The sequence below is a fragment of the Pleurodeles waltl genome, chromosome 7 (assembly GCF_031143425.1).
Source record: "Pleurodeles waltl isolate 20211129_DDA chromosome 7, aPleWal1.hap1.20221129, whole genome shotgun sequence".
Classification (NCBI taxonomy): domain Eukaryota; kingdom Metazoa; phylum Chordata; class Amphibia; order Caudata; family Salamandridae; genus Pleurodeles; species Pleurodeles waltl.
The window spans coordinates 1,530,717,092-1,530,731,858 of record NC_090446.1 but is presented as its reverse complement, the minus strand read 5'-3'; the positions used below and the strand labels follow the sequence as shown (position 1 = coordinate 1,530,731,858).

The following is a 14,767-nucleotide window of genomic DNA, read 5'->3' as shown; positions in this document are numbered from 1 at the left end:
GCAGCCACATGGTCTACGCCTCACACATTCACCAAACACTACTGTATAGATGTGCTATCCGCACAACAAGCTGCAGTAGGTCAAGCTGTATTAAGAACTCTATTTCAGACAACTTCTACTCCTACAGGCTAAACCACCGCTTATGGGGAAATAACTGCTTACTAGTCTATGCAGACCATGTGTATCTACAGCGACAGATGCCATCGAACTGAAAATGTCACTTACCCAGTGTACATCTGTTCGTGGCATCAGTCGCTGAGATTCACATGGGCCCACCCACCTCCCCGGAAGCCTGTAGCAGTTCAGAAGTTACCTTCAATTTTGTACATTTGTATATATATTATTTAAACCTTAAATAGGTACATACTTACACATTTCATTGCGCGGGCACTATTACTATAGTACAACTCCTACCTCACCCTCTGCGGGGAAAACAATCGAAGATGGAGTCGACGCCCATGCGCAATGAGCACAGAAGGAGGAGTCACTCGGTCCAGTGACTCAAACACTTCTTCGAAGAAAAACAACTTGTAACACTCCGACCCAACACCAGATGGCGAGCTATGCAGACCATGTGAATCTCAGCGACTGATGCCACGAACAGATGTACACTGGGTAAGTGACATTTTCATTCTGACATATTCAGTTATTTAACTGCAGATTCCTCACTGCCCTTCCATCTCCCTGTTCTGTGGAGAGGCCTCTGTTTACCTTCTAAAAAAGGTCCCAAGTTAGAAATCTACACACTGGTACGGACAATTGTACACTCTGACAGTATAAAAATATTCATGCAAGAAACTGATGTCTGCGTGCACGGTCAAGGTTATATGGGCTCAGCTCCATCCTTTCTAGGACGGTAGATCCAGCACAGCGACGCAGGGCACAACCTAGCAGTGCGTAGGAGCATTGCTGAACAGTTTCCAAGATTCAGTCTGACGCCTGAAGAATATTCTAGATGTGAAGAATCTGCATTTACTTACAGCATTCTCCAGAAAAAGCATTACAGAAGGGTAAGTAACTTGTTTGTTTTGGCCACACCTCTTTTTCCAATACACAACATATATGTAAAGTAAACGGTTTGTCAGCCCCTGGCCTGTGATTGGATGTCTTTGTTGCTTGTTTCCGTTCACTCAATGTTATGGCTTTCCTCGCTTCTGTGTTTGTCCACCCAGGAGCATTTACGTCTGTTCTGATTGGATGGGGCATAAATCTGCTGGTATCCGTTCTTGCTTAACTGTAGGGACTGTTTACTGTGGTCGCCCCCCATCTCCCCCAGCCTCTGTTCTCTTTCCATCCAGCAGAATACGTTTGCAACATTTAAAGATTGGATCTGTAAGCAATCACTGCTCCATCCTTGAATGGTGTTCGTTGACATTAAACCAAATGCATTCAGAAGTGGCCTGATATGTGTCAAACCATCTTTAGCTTACCTGCACCTGTGTTTCTTGGCCATCCAGAAGTTCCCATTTAGATGCTCAACAGAGACCATTGTTTCTGATTTTTTCGTCCTCTTAGTGCTGTGTCACAAATGTTGTTGGAGGGCCCTTCAGTTAAGTCTGAAGCAGCAGTGGGTCCAGTGTCAGCTCACATAGGAATCTTGAATCTCCTGTCTTACCTACATTGGTGGACATGCCCTTCTAATCTGGTAGTGCATGGTCCCTTCAGTCCTCCGAAGTCACAGACCACCATGTTATAGATACCACCTTGTTGGGCTGAGGCCCTCATCTGGGGGGTGGTGGGGCAGGGGGTGAATTAATCATTAACTGCCACCAGTTCATTCCACCTTCTGGAGGGTAGTGCTTTAGAACTTATTCACAAGGTGAGGAATTTCAGAGAAGTTTATCGGAATTAAAAAAACTAAAAACACTTAGTAACCATGTTTAGTAGATATTATCTTCCTGCAGATTCCTCACTGCCTCCCCTGACAAATTAGTGCCAAAAAGTTTCTATTTGAAACAGATCAAGTGTTAATAAATTCTACCATATATGGTGCAGTCGGGCATATTACTGCACAGAGGCAGGTCACCTTACACTTGCTAATTGCTGTGTTGAGGTTTTACCTAAATGTTATACAATATGAGGGTTAAACCTATGCCCTTAATGGGTAACGGTTACACCTCATATCAAACGTGTAAAATGACAAAATAGTGATAGAATATTGCCTTAGTGTGTGACATTGAGCTGTGCATTTTCCCTGCGCAAACTTACTCACTTCTGTTGCAGAATTTGGTCCTCTCCTGCTGCAGAATTCTAGTTACCCCAATTAAGACCTATATTTGTTTTTTTTGCTGTAGTGTGAAAAGCAGCAGAGAATCTGAATATTCCTCTGCATTCAGAGGAAGTCTAATCTCCTTCCATAAATGTATAGCAGCAGGTTTGTGCTTCCTCCTGCCTTTTAATGAGATACTGGCTGGTACAGATATGGTGTGCAACAAATCTGTCCATTTCCGCAGTAGCTGCACACTGCTTTTTAAAAATGTTTTATTTTTATTTTATATATGCACTCTTTTAATGTTGGCGGGCTGGGTGAGTCCAACTTCATTGGTGATGCTTATGCAGATCTCGTTTCCTACATTCCTGCCTGATCAAGAATGGAAAAGTTTAGATACTTTTGGGATGTGGGTGTTGCCACAAGGTAGTTTTGGCATTAAAATTTAATGGATCTTCCTTCCACTAGTGGTGATGCTCAGGCCTAGTTCTCAGACATGAGTTTTGATGGTCTGTTTATTTGTAGAGAGCTTATGACTCACCAAATTGTTTTAAGTAGAGCAGGGCCATAGCACAGCTTTTACACTTAATTTCACTAGGTTGCTTTTTTTTTTCCCTCACAAACCGTATGGCAGGTTTTGAAAGTAAAAGCACCAGTATAATAAACAAGTATAGCAGTCGCTGCACACATTTTGTAATCTGGTAGAGGCAGACAGAAAACCTCTGTCACCTTGGGTTGTTCAGTCCCAGATGTTTAAACTCTCAAGGTGCTTAGCAAGCGGGTGTCACCTGATGCTGGTTGGCTAGCTCAGATTTTTCATTGAATGGAGAGGTATCATTGGGTACTGCAGTTTATAGGAGTACTTATTTGATCTTGAGGACATTGCCACAGGTTCCTATTTCTCTCCTCTCTTTAACCTCTTTCCCAAACAAAAAATGTTATGGTGAAAATTGGATCTTTCTCAAAGGCTGTGGAAAAGTTTCCTCTGACAATAAAGGAAAGACCTGTCATTATTCCGGGAAGGATGGGGGGGCTCAGGCCAGTTCTCAATATGAGGGTTCTGGACGAGATTTTCTTTTTTTTTTTTTTTTTTCTTTTTTTTTTCTTTCCCAGTGAATGATTTCCTCCCACCAGGTTCTTCAGGAACATGACTGCATTGTTTCTCTGGCACCCCAGGAGGCCTAATTCCACATGGTGAATGTAGAGGATTGTTGATTTGTTGGCCTGCCAATCTGCTACTCGTCAGGTCCATAGTTCTAGCAGTGCACATCCTATCTGTTAGACCATGCTGAAAGGTCTGACTCTGTTATGCTTTTGGATTTTTGGTGAACCCAAAGTCCTTATTGTGCCTATGCAGGAGGTCCGATACAGAGGGGTTGGGTTCAAGCCATTCACTTTGCTTATTTGGGCAAGAGGCAGATCCGTTGGGACGGTCTGTTTGAGGTTGGCTGCCTGTTTTTCCTTGGTCTTTTAGCGCTATGCTGTGAGCTTTGCAGGTAGGTTCAAGTGACACTCGCAGGATAGAAGGATTCCATTGCCAGAATGTTTGGACCTCACCTGGAGGGATGCTCCATGTCATTTGCTTCCTTGGCAGTCTTTCAGCTCGTCGTGACCTCAGATCTCCGTGACCAGGGTTTCAGAGGTGGGTTGAGGGAACCCCTGCGTCAGTTGCGTGTACGGGCCATGTGAGCTCAGAGGGTCAAGAGTCTCACTGCTTTGTAGGATTTGAGAGAAGTAAGGGTAGGTGCAGTGACTTTTGTTTCAAAGATGCCATCCCAGCGGCTTCAGCTGGCTGTATGAAATGCAGTGATAAAGTTGTCGCTTCTTAAGAGTGATCCTCAGTGATAAACATAGTAGATGTTCCCTGCATTAGTTTGATTGCAAGCAGCAATGACCCATTATTGACCTTTTTGCCTGTGACATTGAGTGGAGCTTATGTGGGACGTGTCCGTGCTTTTTCTTCTGTCTAAGTCGTCTCTTATCTAGCCTCCTAAGGTGTGACACACTTCCATGGAAGAGGTCCTGTAGGAAGTTGGCTCTGTATGTGCTATTTCAAAGTAAGGAATAGCATGCACAGAGTCCAAGGGTTCCCCTTAGAGGTAAAATAGTGGTAAAAAGAGATAATACTAATGCTCTATTTTGTGGTAGTGTGGTCGAGCAGTAGGCTTATCCAAGGAGTAGTGTTAAGCATTTGTTGTACATACACATAGACAATAAATGAGGTACACACAGAGACAAATCCGGCCAATAGGTTTTGTTATAGAAAAATATCTTTTCTTAGTTTATTTTAAGAACCACAGGTTCAAATTTAACATGTAATATCTTGTTTGAAAGGTATTGCAGGTAAGTACATTAGGAACTTTGAATCATTTCAATTGCATGTATACTTTTCAAGTTATTCACAAATAGCTATTTTAAAAGTGGACACTTAGTGCAATTTTCACAGATCCTGGGGGAGGTAAGTTTTTGTTAGTTTTACCAGGTAAGTAAGACACTTACAGGGTTCAGTTCTTGGTCCAAGGTAGCCCACCGTTGGGGGTTCAGAGCAACCCCAAAGTTACCACACCAGCAGCTCAGGGCCGGTCAGGTGCAGAGTTCAAAGTGGTGCCCAAAACGCATAGGCTAGAATGGAGAGAAGGGGGTGCCCCGGTTCCGGTCTGCTTGCAGGTAAGTACCCGCGTCTTCGGAGGGCAGACCAGGGGGGTTTTGTAGGGCACCGGGGGGGGGACACAAGCCCACACAGAAATTTCACCCTCAGCAGCGCAGGGGCGGCCGGGTGCAGTGTAGAAACAAGCGTCGGGTTTGCAATGTTAGTCTATGAGAGATCAAGGGATCTCTTCAGCGCTGCAGGCAGGCAAGGGGGGGCTTCCTCGGGGAAACCTCCACTTGGGCAAGGGAGAGGGACTCCTGGGGGTCACTTCTCCAGTGAAAGTCCGGTCCTTCAGGTCCTGGGGGCTGCGGGTGCAGGGTCTTTTCCAGGCGTCGGGACTTAGGTTTCAGAGAGTCGCGGTCAGGGGAAGCCTCTGGATTCCCTCTGCAGGTGGCGCTGTGGGGGCTCAGGGGGGGACAGGTTTTGGTACTCGGTCGTAGAGTAGTCCGGGGGTCCTCCCTGAGGTGTTGGTTCTCCACCAGCCGAGTCGGGGTCGCCGGGTGCAGTGTTGCAAGTCTCACGCTTCTTGCGGGGAGTTGCAGGGTTCTTTAAGGCTGCTTCTGGAAACAAAGTTGCAGTCTTTTTGGAGCAGGTCCGCTGTCCTCGGGAGTTTCTTGTCGTCATCGAAGCAGGGCAGTCCTCAGAGGATTCAGAGGTCGCTGGTCCCTTTGGAAGGCGTCGCTGGAGCAGAGTTCTTTGGAAGGCAGGAGACAGGCCGGTGAGTTTCTGGAGCCAAGGCAGTTGTTGTCTTCTGGTCTTCCTCTGCAGGGGTTTTCAGCTGGGCAGTCCTTCTTGTTGTTGCAGGAATCTAAAATCTTAGGTTCAGGGAAGCCCTTAAATACTAAATTTAAGGGCGTGTTTAGGTCTGGGGGGTTAGTAGCCAATGGCTACTAGCCCTGAGGGTGGGTACACCCTCTTTGTGCCTCCTCCCAAGGGGAGGGGGTCACAATCCTAACCCTATTGGGGGAATCCTCCATCTGCAAGATGGAGGATTTCGAAAAGTTAGTCACCTCAGCTCAGGACATCTTAGGGGCTGTCCTGACTGGCCAGTGACTCCTCCTTGTTGCTTTCTTTGTTCCCTCCAGCCTTGCCGCCAAAAGTGGGGGCCGTGGCCGGAGGGGGCGGGCAACTCCACTAAGCTGGAGTGCCCTGCTGGGCTGTGACAAAGGGGTGAGCCTTTGAGGCTCACCGCCAGGTGTCACAGCTCCTGCCTGGGGGAGGTGTTAGCATCTCCACCCAGTGCAGGCTTTGTTATTGGCCTCAGAGTGACAAAGGCACTCTCCCCATGGGGCCAGCAACATGTCTCTAGTGTGGCAGGCTGCTGGAACTAGTCAGCCTACACAGACAGTCGGTTAAGTTTCAGGGGGCACCTCTAAGGTGCCCTCTGGGGTGTATTTTGCAATAAAATGTACACTGGCATCAGTGTGCATTTATTGTGCTGAGAAGTTTGATACCAAACTTCCCAGTTTTCAGTGTAGCCATTATGGTGCTGTGGAGTTCGTGTTTGACAGACTCCCAGACCATATACTCTTATGGCTACCCTGCACTTACAATGTCTACGGTTTTGTTTAGACACTGTAGGGGTACCATGCTCATGCACTGGTACCCTCACCTATGGTATAGTGCACCCTGCCTTAGGGCTGTAAGGCCTGCTAGAGGGGTGTCTTACCTATACTGCATAGGCAGTGAGAGGCTGGCATGGCACCCTGAGGGGAGTGCCATGTCGACTTACTCGTTTTGTCCTCACTAGCACACACAAGCTGGCAAGCAGTGTGTCTGTGCTGAGTGAGAGGTCTCCAGGGTGGCATAAGACATGCTGCAGCCCTTAGAGACCTTCCTTGGCATCAGGGCCCTTGGTACTAGAAGTACCAGTTACAAGGGACTTATCTGGATGCCAGGGTCTGCCAATTGTGGATACAAAAGTACAGGTTAGGGAAAGAACACTGGTGCTGGGGCCTGGTTAGCAGGCCTCAGCACACTTTCAATTGTAAACATAGCATCAGCAAAGGCAAAAAGTCAGGGGGCAACCATGCCAAGGAGGCATTTCCTTACACAACCCCCCCCCCCCAAACGAAAGAGGATGAGACTAACCTTTCCCAAGAGAGTCTTCATTTTCTAAGTGGAAGAACCTGGAAAGGCCATCTGCATTGGCATGGGCAGTCCCAGGTCTGTGTTCCACTATAAAGTCCATTCCCTGTAGGGAGATGGACCACCTCAACAGTTTAGGATTTTCACATTTCATTTGCATCAGCCATTTGAGAGGTCTGTGGTCAGTTTGAACTAGGAAGTGAGTCCCAAAGAGGTATGGTCTCAGCTTCTTCAGGGACCAAACCACAGCAAAGGCCTCCCTCTCAATGGCACTCCAACGCTGCTCCCTGGGGAGTAACCTCCTGCTAATGAAAGCAACAGGATGGTCAAGGCCATCATCATTTGTTTGGGACAAAACTGCCCCTATCCCATGTTCAGAGGCATCTGTCTGCACAATGAACTGCTTAGAATAATCTGGAGCTTTTAGAACTGGTGCTGAGCACATTGCTTGTTTCAGGGTGTCAAAGGCCTGTTGGCATTCCACAGTCCAGTTCACTTTCTTGGGCATTTTCTTGGAGGTGAGTTCAGTGAGGGCTGTCACAATGGATCCATATCCCTTCACAAACCTCCTGTAATACCCAGTCAAGCCAAGGAATGCCCTGACTTGAGTCTGGGTTTTTGGAGCTACCCAGTCCAGAATAGTCTGGATCTTGGGTTGGAGTGGCTGAACTTGGCCTCCACCTACAAGGTGGCCCAAGTAAACCACAGTTCCCTGCCCTATCTGGCATTTGGATGCCTTGATAGAGAGGCCTGCAGATTGCAGAGCCTTCAAAACCTTCTTCAGGTGGACCAGGTGATCCTGCCAGGTGGAGCTAAAGACAGCAATATCATCAAGATAAGCTGTGCTAAAGGACTCCAAGCCAGCAAGGACTTGATTCACCAACCTTTGGAAGGTGGCAGGGGCATTCTTTAAACCAAAGGGCATAACAGTAAACTGATAATGCCCATCAGGTGTGGAGAATGCTGTTTTCTCTTTTGCTCCAGGTGCCATTTTTATTTGCCAGTACCCTGCTGTCAAGTCAAAGGTACTTAAGAATTTGGCAGCACCTAATTTATCTATGAGCTCATCAGCTCTAGGAATTGGATGAGCATCTGTCTTGGTGACAGAATTGAGCCCTCTGTAGTCCACACAAAACCTCATCTCTTTCTTTCCATCTTTGGTGTGAGGTTTGGGGACTAAGACCACTGGGCTAGCCCAGGGGCTGTCAGAGCGCTCAATTACTCCCAATTCCAGCATCTTGTGGACTTCCACCTTGATGCTTTCCTTAACATGGTCAGACTGTCTAAAGATTTTGTTCTTGACAGGCATGCTGTCTCCTGTGTCCACATCATGGGTACACAGGTGTGTCTGACCAGGGGTTAAGGAGAAGAGTTCAGGAAACTGTTGTAGGACTCTCCTACAATCAGCTTGCTGTTGGCCAGAGAGGGTGTCTGAGTAGATCACGCCATCTACTGAGCCATCTTTTGGGTCTGATGACAGAAGATCAGGGAGAGGTTCACTCTCTGCCTCCTGATCCTCATCTGTTACCATCAACAGATTCACATCAGCCCTGTCATGGAAGAGCTTAAGGCGGTTCACATGGATCACCCTCTTGGGGCTCCTGCTTGTGCCCAGGTCCACCAGGTAGGTGACCTGACTCTTCCTTTCTAGCACTGGGTAAGGGCCACTCCATTTGTCCTGGAGTGCCCTGGGAGCCACAGGCTCCAGAACCCAGACTTTCTGCCCTGGTTGGAACTCAACCAGTGCAGCCTTTTGGTCATACCAAAACTTCTGGAGCTGTTGGCTGGCCTCAAGGTTTTTGGTTGCCTTTTCCATGTACTCTGCCATTCTAGAGCGAAGGCCAAGTACATAGTCCACTATGTCTTGTTTAGGCTCATGAAGAGGTCTCTCCCAGCCTTCTTTAACAAGAGCCAGTGGTCCCCTTACAGGGTGGCCAAACAGAAGTTCAAAGGGTGAGAATCCTACTCCCTTCTGTGGCACCTCTCTGTAAGCAAAAAGCAGACATGGCAAGAGGACATCCCATCTCCTTTTGAGTTTTTCTGGGAGCCCCATGATCATGCCTTTTAATGTCTTGTTGAATCTCTCAACTAAGCCATTAGTTTGTGGATGGTATGGTGTAGTGAATTTGTAAGTCACTCCACACTCATTCCACATGTGTTTTAGGTATGCTGACATGAAGTTGGTACCTCTGTCAGACACCACCTCCTTAGGGAAACCCACTCTGGTAAAGATACCAATGAGGGCCTTGGCTACTGCAGGGGCAGTAGTCGACCTAAGGGGAATAGCTTCAGGATACCTAGTAGCATGATCCACTACTACTAGGATGTACATATTTCCTGAGGCTGTGGGAGGTTCCAGTGGACCAACTATGTCCACACCCACTCTTTCAAAGGGGACCCCCACCACTGGAAGTGGAATGAGGGGGGCCTTTGGGTGCCCACCTGTCTTACCACTGGATTGACTGGTGGGGCAGGAGAGGCAAAACTCCTTAACCTTCTGGGACATATTGGGCCAGTAGAAGTGGTTTACTAACCTCTCCCACGTCTTGGTTTGTCCCAAATGCCCAGCAAGGGGAATATCATGGGCTAAGGTCAGAATAAACTCTCTGAACGACTGAGGCACTTCCACTCTCCTAGTGGCACCAGGTTTGGGGTCTCTGGCTCAGTGTACAGGAGTCCATCTTCCCAATAGACCCTATGTGTTCCATTTTTCTTGCCCTTGGACTCTTCAGCAGCTTGCTGCCTAAGGCCTTCAAGAGAGGGACAGGTTTCTTGTCCCTTACACAGCTCCTCCCTTGAGGGTCCCCCTGGGCCTAAGAGCTCAACCTGATAAGGTTCAAGCTCCAAAGGCTCAGTTCCCTCAGAGGGCAGAACTTCTTCCTGAGAAGAGAGGTTCTCTTTTTCTGACTGTGTTGCAGTTGGTTTCCCAACTGACTTTCCTTTTCTCTTGGTAGGCTGGGCCTTTCTTCCAGACTCCAGCTCTACTTTTTCACCCTGTGCCTTGCATTGTGCTCTTGTTTTTACACACACCAGTTCAGGGATACCCAGCATGGCTGCATGGGTTTTTAGTTCTACCTCAGCCCATGCTGAGGACTCCAGGTCATTTCCAAGCAGACAGTCTACTGGGATGTTTGAGGAGACCACCACCTGTTTCAGGCCATTGACCCCTCCCCATTCTAAAGTTACCATTGCCATGGGATGTGCTTTAGTTTGATTGTCAGCATTGGTGACTGTATAAGTTTTTCCAGTCAGGTATTGGCCAGGGGAAACCAGTTTCTCTGTCACCATGGTGACACTGGCACCTGTATCCCTCAGGCCCTCTACACTTGTCCCATTAATAAAGAGCTGCTGCCTGTATTTTTGCATGTTAGGAGGCCAGGCAGCTAGTGTGGCTAAATCCACTCCACCCTCAGAGACTAGAGTAGCTTCAGTGTGGACCCTGATTTGCTCTGGGCACACTGTTGATCCCACTTGGAGACTAGCCATTCCAGTGTTACCTGGATTGGAGTTTGGAGTGGAACTTTTCTTGGGACAGGCCTTGTCTCCAGTTTGGTGTCCAGACTGACTACAGTTTCGACACCAGGCCTTTTTGGGATCAAAGTTTTTACCCTTGTACCCAGGATTGTTTTGTGAAGAGGCTCTGGGCCCACCCTCCTGTGCAGGTTTTTGGGGGCCTTTAGAAGACTCTTGACTATTTTTATTTTTGGCTGTCTCACCACCTTTCCCCTGGGGAGGTTTTGAGACCCCTTTCTTTTGGTCACCCCCTGTGGAAGTTTTGGACACCCTAGTCTTGACCCAATGGTCCGCCTTCTTTCCCAATTCTTGGGGAGAAATTGGTCCTAGGTCTACCAGATGCTGATGCAGTTTATCATTGAAACAATTACTTAACAGGTGTTCTTTCACAAATAAATTGTACAGCCCATCATAATTACTTACACCACTGCCTTGAATCCAACCATCTAGTATTTTTTACTGAGTAGTCTACAAAGTCAACCCAGGTCTGGCTCGAGGATTTTTGAGCCCCCCTGAATCTAATCCTATACTCCTCAGTGGAGAATCCAAAGCCCTCAATCAGGGTACCCTTCATGAGGTCATAAGATTCTGCATCTTTTCCAGAGAGTGTGAGGAGTCTATCCCTACACTTTCCTGTGAACATTTCCCAAAGGAGAGCACCCCAGTGAGATCTGTTCACTTTCCTGGTTACACAAGCCCTCTCAAAAGCTGTGAACCATTTGGTGATGTCATCACCATCTTCATATTTAGTTACAATCCCTTTAGGGATTTTCAACATGTCAGGAGAATCTCTGACCCTATTTATGTTGCTGCCACCATTGATGGGTCCTAGGCCCATCTCTTGTCTTTCCCTCTCTATGGCTAGGATCTGTCTTTCCAAAGCCAATCTTTTGGCCATCCTGGCTAACTGGATGTCCTCTTCACTGGAGTTATCCTCAGTGATTTCAGAGGTGTTGGTCTCTCCTGTGAGGGAACCAGCATCTCTGACTATTATTTTTGGAGTCAGGGTTTGAGAGACCCTGTTCTCCCTAAATAGGACTGGTAGGGGGGAATTTTCCTCCAAGTCCCTATCCTCTTCCTCTGAGTTGCCACCCTCAGAGGGGTTGGCCTTTTCAAACTCTGCCAAAAGCTCCTGGAGCTGTATTTTGGTAGGTTTGGGGCCTATGGTTATTTTCTTTAGTTTACAGAGTGACCTTAGCTCTCTTCTCTGTAGATGGAGGTAAGGTGTGGTGTCGAGTTCCACCACAGTCACATCTGTGCTAGACATTTTGCTTCTAAAAGTTGGAATGCTTTTTAAGAATCTAAAACTGGTTCTAGAATCTAATTTCAAACTTTTACAAACTTTTAAACTCTAAAAGAAATGCTAAACAGGATCTAACACAAGGCCCTAGCAGGTCTTTTAAGAATTTAGAAAACTTTTTCAAATTGCAAAAATGAATTTCTAATGACAATTTTGGAATTTGTCGTGTGATCAGGTATTGGCTGAGTAGTCCAGCAAATGCAAAGTCTTGTACCCCACCGCTGATCCACCAATGTAGGAAGTTGGCTCTGTATGTCCTATTTCAAAGTAAGGAATAGCATGCACAGAGTCCAAGGGTTCCCCTTAGAGGTAAAATAGTGGTAAAAAGAGATAATACTAATGCTCTATTTTGTGGTAGTGTGGTCGAGCAGTAGGCTTATCCAAGGAGTAGTGTTAAGCATTTGTTGTACATACACATAGACAATAAATGAGGTACACACACTCAGAGACAAATCCTGCCAATAGGTTTTGTTATAGAAAAATCTTTTCTTAGTTTATTTTAAGAACCACAGGTTCAAATTTAACATGTAATATCTTGTTTGAAAGGTATTGCAGGTAAGTACATTAGGAACTTTGAATCATTTCAATTGCATGTATACTTTTCAAGTTATTCACAAATAGCTATTTTAAAAGTGGACACTTGGTGCAATTTTCACAGTTCCTGGGGGAGGTAAGTTTTTGTTAGTTTTACCAGGTAAGTAAGACACTTACAGGGTTCAGTTCTTGGTCCAAGGTAGCCCACCATTGGGGGTTCAGAGCAACCCCAAAGTTACCACCCCAGCAGCTCAGGGCCGGTCAGGTGCAGAGTTCAAAGTGGTGCCCAAAACGCATAGGCTAGAATGGAGAGAAGGGGGTGCCCCGGTTCCGGTCTGCTGGCAGGTAAGTACCCGCGTCTTCGGAGGGCAGACCAGGGGGGTTTTGTAGGGCACCGGGGGGGGGGACACAAGCCCACACAGAAATTTCACCCTCAGCAGCGCAGGGGCGGCCGGGTGCAGTGTAGAAACAAGCGTCGGGTTTGCAATGTTAGTCAATGAGAGATCAAGGGATCTCTTCAGCGCTGCAGGCAGGCAAGGGGGGGCTTCCTCGGGGAAACCTCCACTTGGGCAAGGGAGAGGGACTCCTGGGGGTCACTTCTGCAGTGAAAGTCCGGTCCTGGGGGCTGCGGGTGCAGGGTCTTTTCCAGGCGTCTGGACTTAGGTTTCAGAGAGTCGCGGTCAGGGGAAGCCTCGGGATTCCCTCTGCAGGTGGCGCTGTGGGGGCTCAGGGGGGACAGGTTTTGGTACTCAGTCGTAGAGTAGTCCGGGGGTCCTCCCTGAGGTGTTGGTTCTCCACCAGCCGAGTCGGGGTCGCCGGGTGCAGTGTTGCAAGTCTCACGCTTCTTGCGGGGAGTTGCAGGGTTCTTTAAGGCTGCTTCTGGAAACAAAGTTGCAGTCTTTTTGGAGCAGGTCCGCTGTCCTCGGGAGTTTCTTGTCGTCGTCGAAGCAGGGCAGTCCTCAGAGGATTCAGAGGTCGCTGGTCCCTTTGGAAGGCGTCGCTGGAGCAGAGTTCTTTGGAAGGCAGGAGACAGGCCGGTGAGTTTCTGGAGCCAAGGCAGTTGTTGTCTTCTGGTCTTCCTCTGCAGGGGTTTTCAGCTGGGCAGTCCTTCTTCTTGTTGTTGCAGGAATCTAAAATCTTAGGTTCAGGGAAGCCCTTAAATACTAAATTTAAGGGCGTGTTTAGGTCTGGGGGGTTAGTAGCCAATGGCTACTAGCCCTGAGGGTGGGTACACCCTCTTTGTGCCTCCTCCCAAGGGGAGGGGGGGTCACAATCCTAACCCTATTGGGGGAATCCTCCATCTGCAAGATGGAGGATTTCTAAAAGTTAGTCACCTCAGCTCAGGACACCTTAGGGGCTGTCCTGACTGGCCAGTGACTCCTCCTTGTTGCTTTCTTTGTTCCCTCCAGCCTTGCCGCCAAAAGTGGGGGCCGTGGCCGGAGGGGGCGGGCAACTCCACTAAGCTGGAGTGCCCTGCTGGGCTGTGACAAAGGGGTGAGCCTTTGAGGCTCACCGCCAGGTGTCACAGCTCCTGCCTGGGGGAGGTGTTAGCATCTCCACCCAGTGCAGGCTTTGTTATTGGCCTCAGAGTGACAAAGGCACTCTCCCCATGGGGCCAGCAACATGTCTCTAGTGTGGCAGGCTGCTGGAACTAGTCAGCCTACACAGACAGTCGGTTAAGTTTCAGGGGGCACCTCTAAGGTGCCCTCTGGGGTGTATTTTGCAATAAAATGTACACTGGCATCAGTGTGCATTTATTGTGCTGAGAAGTTTGATACCAAACTTCCCAGTTTTCAGTGTAGCCATTATGGTGCTGTGGAGTTCGTGTTTGACAGACTCCCAGACCATATACTCTTATGGCTACCCTGCACTTACAATGTCTACGGTTTTTAGACACTGTAGGGGTACCATGCTCATGCACTGGTACCCTCACCTATGGTATAGTGCACCCTGCCTTAGGGCTGTAAGGCCTGTTAGAGGGGTGTCTTACCTATACTGCATAGGCAGTGAGAGGCTGGCATGGCACCCTGAGGGGAGTGCCATGTCGACTTACTCGTTTTGTCCTCACTAGCACACACAAGCTGGCAAGCAGTGTGTCTGTGCTGAGTGAGAGGTCTCCAGGGTGGCATAAGACATGCTGCAGCCCTTAGAGAACTTCCTTGGCATCAGGGCCCTTGGTACTAGAAGTACCAGTTACAAGGGACTTATCTGGATGCCAGGGTCTGCCAATTGTGGATACAAAAGTACAGGTTAGGAAAAGAACACTGGTGCTGGGGCCTGGTTAGCAGGCCTCAGCACACTTTCAATTGTAAACATAGCATCAGCAAAGGCAAAAAGTCAGGGGGCAACCATGCCAAGGAGGCATTTCCTTACAGGTCCTTTAACTGGATGCTGTTTGCACTCAGTCATAAAACTTCTTCCTCATGGATGCCAATTGCTGCACAGCTTTGAGACAAATTCCTTCTCTCCTTCG

The 14,767-nt window shown here is 48.0% G+C and overlaps 1 protein-coding gene across 1 annotated transcript in view; it reads left to right on the top strand.

Moving 5' to 3' along the window:
- The window catches only part of GSK3A (glycogen synthase kinase 3 alpha), a 166,002-nt gene that overhangs the window by 21,909 nt on the left and 129,326 nt on the right, over window positions 1–14,767 (top strand). The gene's annotated exons all lie outside the window — the stretch shown is intronic.